Here is a 13,227-nt window from a genome sequence, read left to right as displayed (position 1 = left end):
TTTTTGTCTTGGGAGGCCAAAGTGCAATGTTTGCACAAAAAATTACACAAATGGATCTGCTGACATTACACTATAATTTTATACAAAATTACTTAAATACAAGTTTATAAGGAAAATTAGACTTTGATATATATAGAATAAAAATGTTTGTTCTCTCTTTGGGTGCAGAGTTGGGGTTAGGGAAACGTTGTGGTGGGCCAAATCAGACATCCTCACAGGCTAGCTTTGGCCAACACAACACATTTAGGGCAGCCCTGCTAAAAAGTATCACACCTGGAAACCTACTTGCAATCAATTCAATTGCGTTTTTCCTATATTCTTGTCTACTGAATGTTTCTGTAAAATAATAAGGTGTTGGCATTGATTGGTGTCGCTGAAAGAACAATGCAAAGCCGTAAACAGATTTGCACAATTAAAACAATATTTAATCAGAAATCATCACAAGTTATTTACAATGCAGAGATAAATTAAACCTTTGTACAAACATAAAATACTACGCCTTGCAAATCACTTCATTCTGTTCCAAAAGAAAAGCATACAGTACAGAACTCCACTTTTTTGGTATTAAATAAATCCATTTACATTAAGTTATGCGTTTGCTCCTGCAAAAGTATCAGTTTCTCCTTCAGCGAAGCTAGGAGACATTACAGCTCACTTCTCCCTGCACAAATACAGATGTATACAAAAGTTTTGACACCCCTGGCCAAATTACATATTTTGAAAAGAAGCAACAATCTCTACAATCACCAAAGGTACATTTGGAGGAAAAAAGGAGCAGCATTTGATGAAAAGAACACTTTGCCAACTGTTGAGCATGGGGTGGATTATGCTTTCAGGTGATGTGGCAGCCAGTGGCACAGGAAACACTGCATGAGTAGACAGAAGAATAGATTCCACAAAATATCAGCAAATTCTGGAAGCAAATGTGACACAGCCAGTCAAGAACCTGAAGCTGGCTTCTACAGAAGGGCAATGATCCAAAACATACCTCAACATCCATTATTAACTACTTCAGGAAACAAAATGGAATTGCAAAGACCCTCACAGTCCCCTGACCTGAACTGAAAATCTGTTGGTAGATCTCAAACGTTCTGTGGCTGCCTCAAGATTGCTTAAGAATACTGCTGCAGAGGTTGTGTGTACTTCTTTTCACTTCTAAAATCAGCGAAAATTGCAACTGTGCCAGGGGTGCCAAATGTTTGCATACAACTGTACAACATAACTGTACAATGCTAATCAATAGCACTTCATGTACAAAGCCCATTTTTTTCAGATCACTAAATAAATTTCTCAAATACACAGTAAAATGCAAAGGTAAAACATAAAAAACAAAGCCTGCCGTATTGTCAAATCAAGCACACTCACCCGTGCTGTAAGATGCTATGAGAAAAGTAAACATTTGTTTAACGTTATGCAAATCCCTACACGAATGCAGCCTAACTGCTTATACAGCTAGTTTATAGATGACTGCCGCAGAGAAACGTCACTGTGCCATTCAATAGTCCAATTTGCATCTTTTCACCCTCCCATAGTCCCATCCCAAGCCTTTTTAAACATAAGTGACAAATGACATGCGTTATTACTTAATCAAGAGAAGATTTTGATAATGCATGCTAAATTGTCACGTGTCCAGTAGCCAATTATCAATCAGAGAGAAATTTACTCTTAACTAACGGCAATGACAAATGAAAAGACGGGGAAAACACTGAGGGTAGAAATAGCCCTTTTTACGGTGTGGCAGGGTGTATCACCATAAAGATTTTTTTTTTCCAGATGCGACTAAACAGCTAGAATAGAGTGGGATGAAACATTCAATCAAGTCTTTAAAACAAATTAACAAAAAAGAAGAAGAAAAAAAACCCTCAGTGCTAGCAAGAGTGTCCATGCATCATTTACAAAGTCAAGTGGTAGGGCCATTCGATCCCAGAAATTCTGGGGTTGACTCAGATTCCAAGTGACGGGAATCGAAAGAGTCAATTCCATGAGTTGATTCCACAAAATAATGTTCTTGATTTTAAAAATGATTCCAAAAATCAGCACATAAGCCTCTTTTCAGTCAGTAATTATCAGAAAGGAGTGAAGTGTGAACACAAGCCAGAGAGAAAATGCTGGTAAGACTGATGAGGCAATTTACTTGCACTACATCCAGTACAATTACCGTAAAAATGACCAGGAGGGCTCATAACTAAACAGAAGCTGAAACAGTACTGGGACACTCAAGATTTTCTTGACTGATGCCAGGAAAGCTGATTTATGATGCTTTTGTTTTTACAATATTGAGTTTTCAGGTTTTGCAAATGAAAAACATCACGGGAGTGTATCCTATACATGATTATAGGAGCATACTGCTTGAGGGAAGCGGGAAAAATCTGCCCCTTGAGCGTGCATGGCTGCTACGGCACAAAAGCGACACAGCATGACCAGCAAAGCGGAGCATTTCTGTGTGGCTTATTGACTGTAAGCCACTTTTTGGCACAAATTTTACACTTTTTCCACATTGTTCAAAGTACAATACAGACTACTGACTCATGTGCTGGAAAGCTGCTTTTTTTTCCCCCCATAGAGGCTGTTTAGACAGCAACAGCAGAATATCTCACAAGCGTGCACAAGTGCACACAAATTTATCCAAAGCTGTGGAATAGACTCTCAATTCCCAATTGAATCGGACTAGAATCGGAGAATCGGCTCTTTTTTGGGATCGACTCCCAGCCCTATCGAGTGGTGTTCTGCATGTGCACACACGTGGTGGTGGTGGTGGAGGGGGCGTGTATGTGTAATTTCTTCAAAATGTGATAATTGTGGTCTTCGTTTCAGAACATATAAAACCCCACAGAACAATGTGTTCAATAACAAAATAATATTTAAATGCCAAGTAAGGCCTTTCATAAATCTTTCACTCTCTGTACAGTGTTGTGTCTCTCTGCTACGTGTCCAACTTTGTAGACCTGAAGGATACAAAGCAAGCGTCCGAAATGGTGCAGGATTTGACCATGTATGATGTATATGCAAAAATATGGGAGTTCTTGACAGGACAGTATTGGAGGTGCCTGTTAGGCATTGGGCCTGCCTAGTTGAATATCACCTGAGATGGGCTGGGCTGTGGTAGGGGTGCAGCACAAAAGGGGATCACAGCAGTCAGGTCTGCAGGGTTGCAGCCTTTGTGGTCCCAGCATACAGACTGTGTGGGAACCTATGGGAGTCCAGGAGCTCTCACGATTCCTTTAATAGGGGAATGTCTGCAGGGAAGAATGTAGAAATATCAGTCATTTGTCTTGACAACATAGTGTTTTACAAACCCATTTCCAAAAACCATTGAGACACTGTGCAAAATGTAAGAAAAAACAGAATGCAATGATGTGCAAATCATTTAAACCCTGGAAATAGTACGAAGACAACATACGAACATACGAAATCACTGCATGGGCTCAGTAACACTTCCAAAAAGTGTTTGTCAGTTTGTCACCACAAATGCAAGTTAAAACTCTGCAAAAACCCTTACCGTGCAAAGAGAAACCATATATAAACAGGATCTAGAAACACTGCTGCCTTCTGTGGGCTCGATCTCATTTAAGATGGACTAAGGCAAAGTGGAAAAGTGTCCTATGGTCTGACAAATCAAATTTTGAAATTATTTTTGGAAATCATGGACACTGCATTCTCCAGGCTAAAGAGGAGCAAGACCGTCCAGCTTGTTATCAGCACACAGTTCAAAAGCCAGCATCTGAGATGGTATGGGGGGCATTAGTGCACATTCTAGCATCTGTGCACAATCTGTGAAGGCACTATTAATGCTGAACAATGTACACTGGTTTTGGTGCAACATATGCTGCCAACTAGATGACATCTTTTTAGGACGGCCTTCTACATTCTGCACCTAACATGGCTCTGTAGTAAAAGAGTCCAGGTGCTAAAATGGCCTGTCTGCAATCCAGATCCATCAAACATTAGAAACATTTATGAAACATTATGAAACAAAACATGACAAAGGAGACCCCGAACCATTGAGCAGCTGAAATCCCTTATCATACAAGAATTGGAAAACATTTCACTTGTTAAAAGAAGAGGTGATGCAACACAGTGGTAAACTGTCCCAACTGCCATCAAATTCAAAATAGGTATATATTTTTCAAAGAACAATAACAGAATGAATTTTTCAGTTTCAACATTTGATGTGTTTTCTTGGCACCATTTTCAATTACATATAGGGTTTAAATGATTTGCCTATGATTGCATTTGTTTTTATTTACATTTTGCATTGTGTCTCAACTTTTTTGGCAACAGGGCTGTTGTTGAGATACAGAGCACAGACAGAAAGATGCAGAAAAGCATGCCTACCATCAGCCAGGTCCTGCTCTGGACTGTGTAGAGACAGCATATTGTTATGCTGACTGTTTTCAGGGTTCTGGTATTGTAATGCTGTGGATGCTGCTGTCGCCCCTTGCACAGCATCCAAGGACCAGGAGGAGGAGGAAGATGAAGAGGAAGGTGGCCGATGCACCACTGCGATCTCTGCGTGCTCAGTGTGCGTGGTTGAGGCCTGGGCTGAAGGCTGCTCCAAAGACTCCAGCTGTGCATGTGGGTGAGGCCGGGGCAACACCATACCACCAACTCCAGACACAGCCTCCTCATAGGATGGCAATGTCACCTGAACACCCTCCACCATGATGGTTACGGGCTGCCCAGGGCCTCCCTGCTCACGGCTATAGCAGGGGAGAGAGAAGGCATTACTATTTAAAGACTTCAAAACAATCTGATAAAGAAGAAATGAACAAAAGGAGAACATAAATATAAATAAGGTAAAATAGCTGACATTTTATCTGCATATTGCTGCAAGGATGTACTAGTTACTCATGGCAAGAAAGCATGAAAGTAAAAAGGGAACAGTTACACTGACATTTTACTTGCACTGGGACCACTGGTCATAACTTTTCTAGCCCCCTCCAAACTTATTCCACTGTAACTTAATTTACAACACATGGCATTTCCAGAGAGACACTCTAATCATGTTTCAAAGGAAGGTAGTGAGTCCTTCCCAAAGCAGCCTAAAATGTTGCCATTTGTGGGAATTACCAGTGTATAGGGCTGTGGCAACAACCACTATACTATAGAGGGCTTTTAAAAGGTCCACATTGTCTGGAAAAACGTTGTTCTAGTTCTGTTTCAGTTTATGAAAAACTTCGTTTAACAAAATCTACAGCTCCAGGAACTCAAGCTGACCTCTAGCTCCACTCCTGGAGCAAGTATAGTTAACTTTGCCTGACCAAACTTGAACAATAATGGAGGCTGTATATAATACCCACTGACAAAGAAGACACTTTGAAAGGGCAGGGTGCTCAAGATCCTTCTTGGGTCTATCTATGCACATGCCTGCCCCAGACAATAGGTAAACAGAGCAAAGGAAAAGCGATGACAACAGCAAAAATCTGATGAAACATTTCATCATCTACAGTAATTAAAATACATGCTAACCTAAATAAAAAAAACTCCAGTCAACAAGCAACCAATATAGGACACTTGAAAAATGTCCTAATGCTATTCCCTGTATATTGTGGTGTGGCCTGTTATAATGACAGAGAAAAATCCTGAAACAAGTAGATGGCTCACCGTCCGTGATGGAAAGACTTCAGTTTGGCTGCAGTAAGACAAACAGGACCACCAGCAGAAGGACCAGTGCCACAGAGCTGGCAGTGGAGGCCACAATGGACAGTGTGTTCATTCCCAGCACAGGAGCTGGATTCATTTCTGCTCAAAAGAGATTTTGAAGAATCATCAAATTTGGCACAGATATAACCTCCCCCAGTGAGAATTTCTTGGCAGTGGCACATTTAGGTCTCAGGGGTGGACTGACCCCTAATGAAATCCAACTATCCACTCCTTATCCAAATCTAGATATTAATATTGGCTGTCTTCTACAATATGCTGGAGCCCAATCATTTTAGCAATAAATACTGAAGAATGTAAGTGCAAAAAAAGATTCAAAACAATATTGATTAGGAGGGAAGCAAGATTCAGTAGGAGAAATGTAGGTAGATTAGGTGAGCTTAAGCAGACATGGTGTTGAACAGAGTGTTTCACTTACCCTGGCTGAGAACACAGCTGATCTGCATAGGGCTGTCCCACTCGCCATTCTGGCAGGTAAGGTATTTGTAGTCCCCCTTCAGTGTGTAGCCCTCATCACAAAAATATTCAACCACTGTTCCATGAGTCAGGCGTTGACATGGAGATGGGTGGCAGGTATAACCTCCGTTTTCTGGCTCAAATGGAGTACTGCACACTGGAACACAAATGGTTACAGAAAATGATGCTAAAAATTATGCTCAACATAATTCAATATAATTTTACTAATTTTACATATTTTAACACATTCCAAATGAATGGGAGTGAATGGAACATCTCTGATTCACACCACAGGAAAAACTGCTATCTGCTGTACAGCCCAGGAGAAAAACAACAATTCTTAGCCATTTTCTCCTGCTTTAAGATTGAATTAGCATTACTGTAGGCATTTTAGCATTCAAAAGGGACTCTACAAGGCCATGTCCACAATTAAAATTATACTGGGAACAGAGGTGGGCAATATGACCATATTTTATTGTTGTTGTGATAAACAATACACTTTTCTGAGCATATCATGGATATTAATTGTACTTAAGAAACACTGAATAATTGCATATAGAGACCTCACATAGCCCCATTTAATTATATTTAGTGTGGTGAAATGTCTGAAGCACTGAATAAAAATAATTCTATTTATAGTTTTTTAAAGACCGTTTTTAAATGCTTGTGCACTGTGTCTGGTCAAAATATTGAGACGTATTAAGAAAATGTCCTTTAAGGAACACTGCACAATGTTATTTATGTTATTTAGAGTGGTTTGATGTAACATAGTTTGCTGTACAAAAACCGAATGACTCAGATCTCTTTGCAGTGGCGATAGGAACCAGGGATTGCTATGTCTACAATGGCATTTACAATCCAAAATGCAATGCGGATAATGGTAAAATAATGAAAAATCTAACACACACACACGTTATAACTTTCTGTGAAGTAGCGTTTAGAGGTATTAAAACCTTCAAACATCTAGTTCCTATGACCACCAATGTGGACCATTCTGACTCAGTAACGCTGTACAGCAGAGCATTTCACATCAAACCACTCAATGATTTTGTTTGCGTCTTAACCACTTAATTATGCAAAAAGTTTGGTAGAATTCCTCTTTAAGAGACATAATCTGATATTTTTGACATATCGCCCAGCCCTAACTGGGAACTCACAGTTATTATGTAGACAGCGCGGTGGGCCTGAAGACCAGAGACCCTCTCGGGTGCAGATGACGATGCTGGGACCATCCACAGTGTATCCTGAATCACAGCTGTACTGGAGCACAGTGCCCACAGGGAAGGAGCCTCTGTTGGCCTCTGTCACATTCACTTGGCCATACTGGATGGGGAATGGCCTCACACAATCTGATAAAAACAGATAAATGTGACAATTAGGAACATTTACTTTTAGGTGAAATAGTGCTCTTGTAGAAGAATCATTTGAAAATACCAAAGAGGACATCAAGCTTAAGTGAAGCTGAATAGTACAGGAGATCTCAGCAATACCCTGAAAGTGAAGTGCTGAACTAGTGACTTGACAGGTTAAGTGAACTAGTGGTTACCTTTATTCAATGGATTCAAATGTCTATTAAAGTGCATGCTTGAGATTAACAGGCGATTTTTTCCAAATACATAAAATATCCAGGACCAAAGGTTGAGTACTCTCATACTGAATATCCACAACAAAATTATCTGAGCCTGAATAAAAGTGTAATATGCTGATTTTAAATTAATAATGACTTGCAAAGACCAAAAGAGAAGTCTGTGCTTTCGACATAAGGCTACAAAAGGCTGCTTGAGGATGTTAACATGCATTAATGTGCATTTGCTCCTCTTTTAAAGACTTTTTGACACACACTCATCAATGTTTCCAGTATCAAATTTATTCAGTTCATGCAGTAATGGCTTATTTGCTTTATCTTATTGAAGACAGTCTTTACAGTTCTCATTTTCCAGCCATTGCATATTAAACTGATAGAACTGTGACTGATATTTAGTCTGACATTTTTTTGATTTTTTATTTTTCAAGGAGAATTCAACACTGGATTTTGGCACATTTATTTTCCATGACTCTAAGTTTTCCAGGACCTGTACAAACCCTGATTAAAGAATTAAGCTGAACTCAAAAACATTCCCTATTAGACAAGAGGTACACAATATAACATATTAGCCATGTAGTGGTGGAGTCAGAATTCTCATCAATAAATCTTTCTTCGTTGTTGTTCTTTAGTCATATTGTCAAAAAATTATACTAAATAAAAATAATCTCTGCATCATTGTCTCAATATAGAACAGATGACTGCATTTCTGTCATACAACAACACATTGTCATTTACTCATAGCAGGGAAGACTGCAACACTAAAGACAAAACAGGATCATTCTTCAAAAAGGAATCAGAAACCACAGAAATCAAGCTCAGTCCACAAAAGAACTCATGTCTATGGCTGGGTATCAAAATTTCATACTTTTATGGTACCAACCACAATCTTCAACACTACTGAGTACCAAAGAATTTCCTAAGAATACCTAAGTAGTTAGTCTGTTCAGCATCATTAAGTCAAAAACATGCATCTTCATCTGAACAGGTGACTGGCTTTCTAAATTCTATTCAATCTGCATGTTATTAACATCAGCTTCTTGATTAGTCTGCAATCTGTTGCACACATAATAAATACAGTACACTAAAATATAGTGCATTTAGTACTCTTCCAGCACCTTACATTTTTGTGTTTAAGCCACATCCACTTTCAGCTAGTAATTTAAAAGACATTATCGCAAAACATGGCAAAATACAGGGAAAACAAAGCTAGAAATCATATTCTGGCACTAAAAAAATTCTGAATGATACCCAGCACTATTCATGTCAGGTTTCTGTTAATATAAAGATCAGGCTACAATGCAGCAGCACCATTTAAACTACAACCAGTGCTGGTTACATTGATACCCTACTCCTATTTGTTTAAAAAAAAAGAAAAAAAGAGAAAAAACCTATTTCATAAAATATTTATGAAATATTTTCTTCGGCCACACTCCAGAGAAAATATTAGGCCATGTCCTTATGTTGACTGAATGCATTGCTTAGCAACTGATGTTTTACACCACACAGCTTCCAATCATAGACATGACTAGAATGGTTACGAAGTAATCAGATTCAGTTAAAATGATGGATTCAAGTGACTTGGTCAAAAAAAAACAAATGGGTTCAACAATGTTCTTGAAGTGCATGCAACTGTGTTGGCAAATTATGCAAATTACTTAATTTGTTTAAACTATCAATATTAAGCAACTCTTTTGAATTTTCACATGATTCAGTAAACAAATGTGTTGCATACTTGCGATGCTCATTTGGATAATAATTCTGACAAGTTACAACTAACAACAAACAATATTTTTGTCATATTGCCCACACCTAACGGGGAACTCACAGTTATTATGTAGACAGCGTGGTGGGCCTGAAGACCAAAGACCCTCTCGGGTGCAGATGACGATGCTGGGACCATCCACAGTGTATCCTGAATCACAGCTGTACTGGAGCACAGTGCCCACAGGGAAGGAGCCTCTGTTGGTCTCAGTCACATTCACTCGGCCATGCTGGATGGAAAACGGCCTCACACAACCTGACGAGGAAAAGGCGTCAGACATGTTCCGGACATTAGAGACGCTACGGAATAAGGATGGTGTTTGAAGTACTAGTTCAGAGCTGTAGGCAGAGGCAGCGTGATCATTACCTACGGGCCTTTGAAAAACAAGCCCAAGTGGGTGTGATGTGGGATTATGTAACTCTGGTGAATCACAGAATCGGTGGGCTGTTTTACGTTCTGTACAATACTTCCTACAAGCAAGTGACTTCAGCTGGAAACAAAATATGCTGTTTGATATTGAGACTGGTGTATTCTTCAAACAGCACTGCATTTTGTTGGAGGTGGGTCAGCTCAGTTTCAACACTGTCAATTCAAGGTATGAATTAAGCACTTAAACTGTCAAAGTCCGTATAGAAATGCTCCTCCACACCACTGATCTTATATACATCAAAAGAAGCACATCCTTACTTCACCCTCCCAGACTGGTGGTAGTGCTGTAAGTCAACTTTATGGCTAACTGTGTAACGCAATCATAAAATATCTCAAAATACCAAGTGCACCATAAATAGAAATGCCTCACAGAGAAACGCAAAATACTCAGTACCCTTTGCTCAACACACAACATCTATCGATTAGCTGTAGCAGATGATTTATTTTCCCTTTGAGCCCAGTGTTTTCCAAATCCTGCCTACAAGATGTTACAACATAGCACATAAAAGGAGGAATCTGGTTGCAAGGAACTTACTTGATGCATGTGAAGTAGACAGCAAACTCAAGAAGATCAACAGAAACCAAGGCAGGCTAGAAAGAGATGCTGTGGAGATCCGGAACGATGAATACCTCTCATTAATTCCTTCTGACATCTTACCCTTCACAGCAGGGCTACTGTCTCCTGTAGAGGATTAAATTACATTCAGCCCATCACATTAAATTTACTTTGAGGCACCACAGCATAACTCATAATGCAATAAAGAGACTTATGTCGTGAGGATCATTAACCATTCAATATGAAGGACTACAATAGCTTGAGATGGTTGCTTGGCATTTTCAGGACCTTAGCTATATTTTTTGTTTGATAATTATAACAACTACACAGCTGTCCAACACTCCCTGCAGCAACTCCAAAGGTTAGTGTTCAGTTCCAGTTACTGTTCCACGCCTACTGCGGGAATCGAGAAAAAAGAACTTCCTTGTTTTGTTTCCAAATGTAGAGCAATGTGACCCAAAGCTGCCATTAACCCGTAAATGTTAACGTGGGAATTAAAATGTTGCGCTTTATTCACATTTTTATAATATGATGAATTGCGTATCACGATCCTCAACGCTAGCAGAAATATTCTCTAACACCGGACACGTAGTTATCGAGGCAGTTAACCGAGGTCGAATGTTTACACGAAGCTGAAGTCAGTGTCTTATTCGCTTTTCCCCGTTCCACCTTAAATGCTGTAGATGTTACATTCTGGAGCCTGAGGCGCAGAACGCAACTGCTGCACCATTTAAGGTGGAACGGGAAAATTCAAACAAGAAGCTGGCGAACAGGAAGCCAGCTTCAGCTTCGTAGCTAATGTTTACATCTAAGATAGTCAGCTAACTAGATAACGATGTCTAAATTGCAACAATTGTAACAAAACGCGTCTTTGAGGTGTCTTCAATAGTGCTATTTGGCCATGTTCTTTATTTTTATGGTTTGTGTAAGCTAAATGTGTGAATTACCGTTTCCGCTCAATACAAGATTCATAACGTTAGCACAGACAATAGCTAGCGAGCTAACGTTAGCTACCGTTAATCTACGTCCGCTGTTTCAGAGAAAAGATGTTCATAACACTGATAGCTGTTTTACCTTAGCTAGTCGATTGACAGCTGTAATCTCAACATTCAGGGAATGAGTATCGTTCAGTTATGCTTGCTTTTTACTATCGAGTTAGCTTTTTGGTCTTTAACATCGTTTAGGTGCTTCTCGATTATGGTAACTACCTTACCTGCTTTGACAGCTAGCAGCTAGTCAGTTAGCCAGCTAGTCTGACTGTCAGCCAGCAATAAGCCAGTGAACGTTAGCTTCTGTACATATGTCAGTTGGGTAAATGGTACTTCACTCATAAAATACGGATGTCACATCGCTAGTCCACTATCAAAGCACTCGCGCTGAAGGATTGTGTTTTGCGGACAAACTGACCTTTCTTCGGGATACGTAGCTAGCAAGCTAGCTATGCCTCCGCCACAGCTGTCAGGCTGGCAGCTCTCTGAACAGATGACCTGTCCGTCCGCCTGCGGTCCGCTCCGCTCACTGCGCTCCGGGAAACGGCACCGCTAAAACACCCTGTCAGAATAAAAGTACTAAATCAGACGGTTTAAAGGTGAACATCACTGATTTTCAAAACGTCTACACAGATTAACCGGTGCGATGCACACACAGTCGTTCAGTGTGGTTTGATGCGAAATGGTTCACTGTAGAGAAACCTGCCGCTCTTCACAGTGGTGGTGATAGGAACCAGGGGTTGCGATGTCTAGTGGAATATTTTGCTTAATAACTCCCTGCTGATACATCTCTGCCATTAATAGATTTTTAAATTTACATTTTAGGCACAAATCGCATCTCCAAACTATCGTAAAACAATGTCTCAGACATTGTTAATTAACTCAGTTAATTAAATTCATTTAATATTTTGAAACGCTTCAGACGTCTGGTTCCTATCACCACCACTGTGAACGATCCCGATTTCTCTAGAACGGAACATTTCACATCAAACCACTCGGAATGACTTTGTTTACATCTTGGCCATTTAATTATGCAGAAATTTTGAGAGATTGGTGGAATTCCTCATTAAGCAAATAACATTGTGGGGTCTTCTGCGCGCTCTGCGTTTCGAGAGGAGCTCAGGGGGCGTGGCACACAAAGGGGCGCCTGCACGCGCCTCCCATCTCCGTTAAGAAAGGAGGTTTGTTGTTGATAATGTCGTTATTGTTGTTAATATTGTTGTTTCTAAGTTTAAGATGTGTTTAGATGTTGTCTGTGTTGTACTGTGTTCTGCTGTGAGGTATTCAGTGTGGTTTTAGTGTTTACCGTTAGTAGATGCTGTGTGACTGAAGTTGACCTGACCCCTTATTCTCCGTTATTCAGTGGCCTGTTCTGCTTTGTTCAATAAAAGAGCATTTCCTTCAGCGGAAAATGGTATTTTCTGGTTCATTTCGATACATTCAAAAAATCTCTAATGTCTGTGCACGCGTCTACTGCTTCACCTTTTGACAGTGAGTATTAAACTGCCTCACATTCACCACATATATACATCTGATTTTACATGCGTTCACATTTAAAACAGCCAGACAGGAAATATATGGAAAAATACTTTCTAGTATAATGACAATGTCAGACAAAATGGGAAATGTCTTCTCCTGGTTGGGTCAAAAAAGAGTAATTTACGTTCACATCATTCTTAAATTTTGCCAGAAAAGTTTCTGTAGAGTAAATCTTATTTAACATTTTGAAGTGGGTCTCCCTTATCCTATCAACACGGTCTTGTAAGGAGTCGCCTGATTGGTGCAGAGC

The 13,227-nt window shown here is 39.8% G+C and overlaps 1 pseudogene; it reads right to left on the bottom strand.

Annotated features, from left to right (window-relative positions):
- Positions 1-399: 399 nt before the first annotated feature.
- Positions 400-12,033, bottom strand: LOC118823932 (annotated as a pseudogene).
- Between the last annotated feature and the right edge of the window lie 1,194 nt (positions 12,034-13,227).

The sequence above is a fragment of the Colossoma macropomum genome, unplaced genomic scaffold, assembly GCF_904425465.1.
Source record: "Colossoma macropomum unplaced genomic scaffold, Colossoma_macropomum, whole genome shotgun sequence".
In the NCBI taxonomy this organism is placed as follows: Eukaryota; Metazoa; Chordata; class Actinopteri; order Characiformes; family Serrasalmidae; genus Colossoma; species Colossoma macropomum.
The sequence above is the reverse complement of the archived record's forward strand: the minus strand, read 5'-3'. Positions and strand labels throughout refer to the sequence as shown.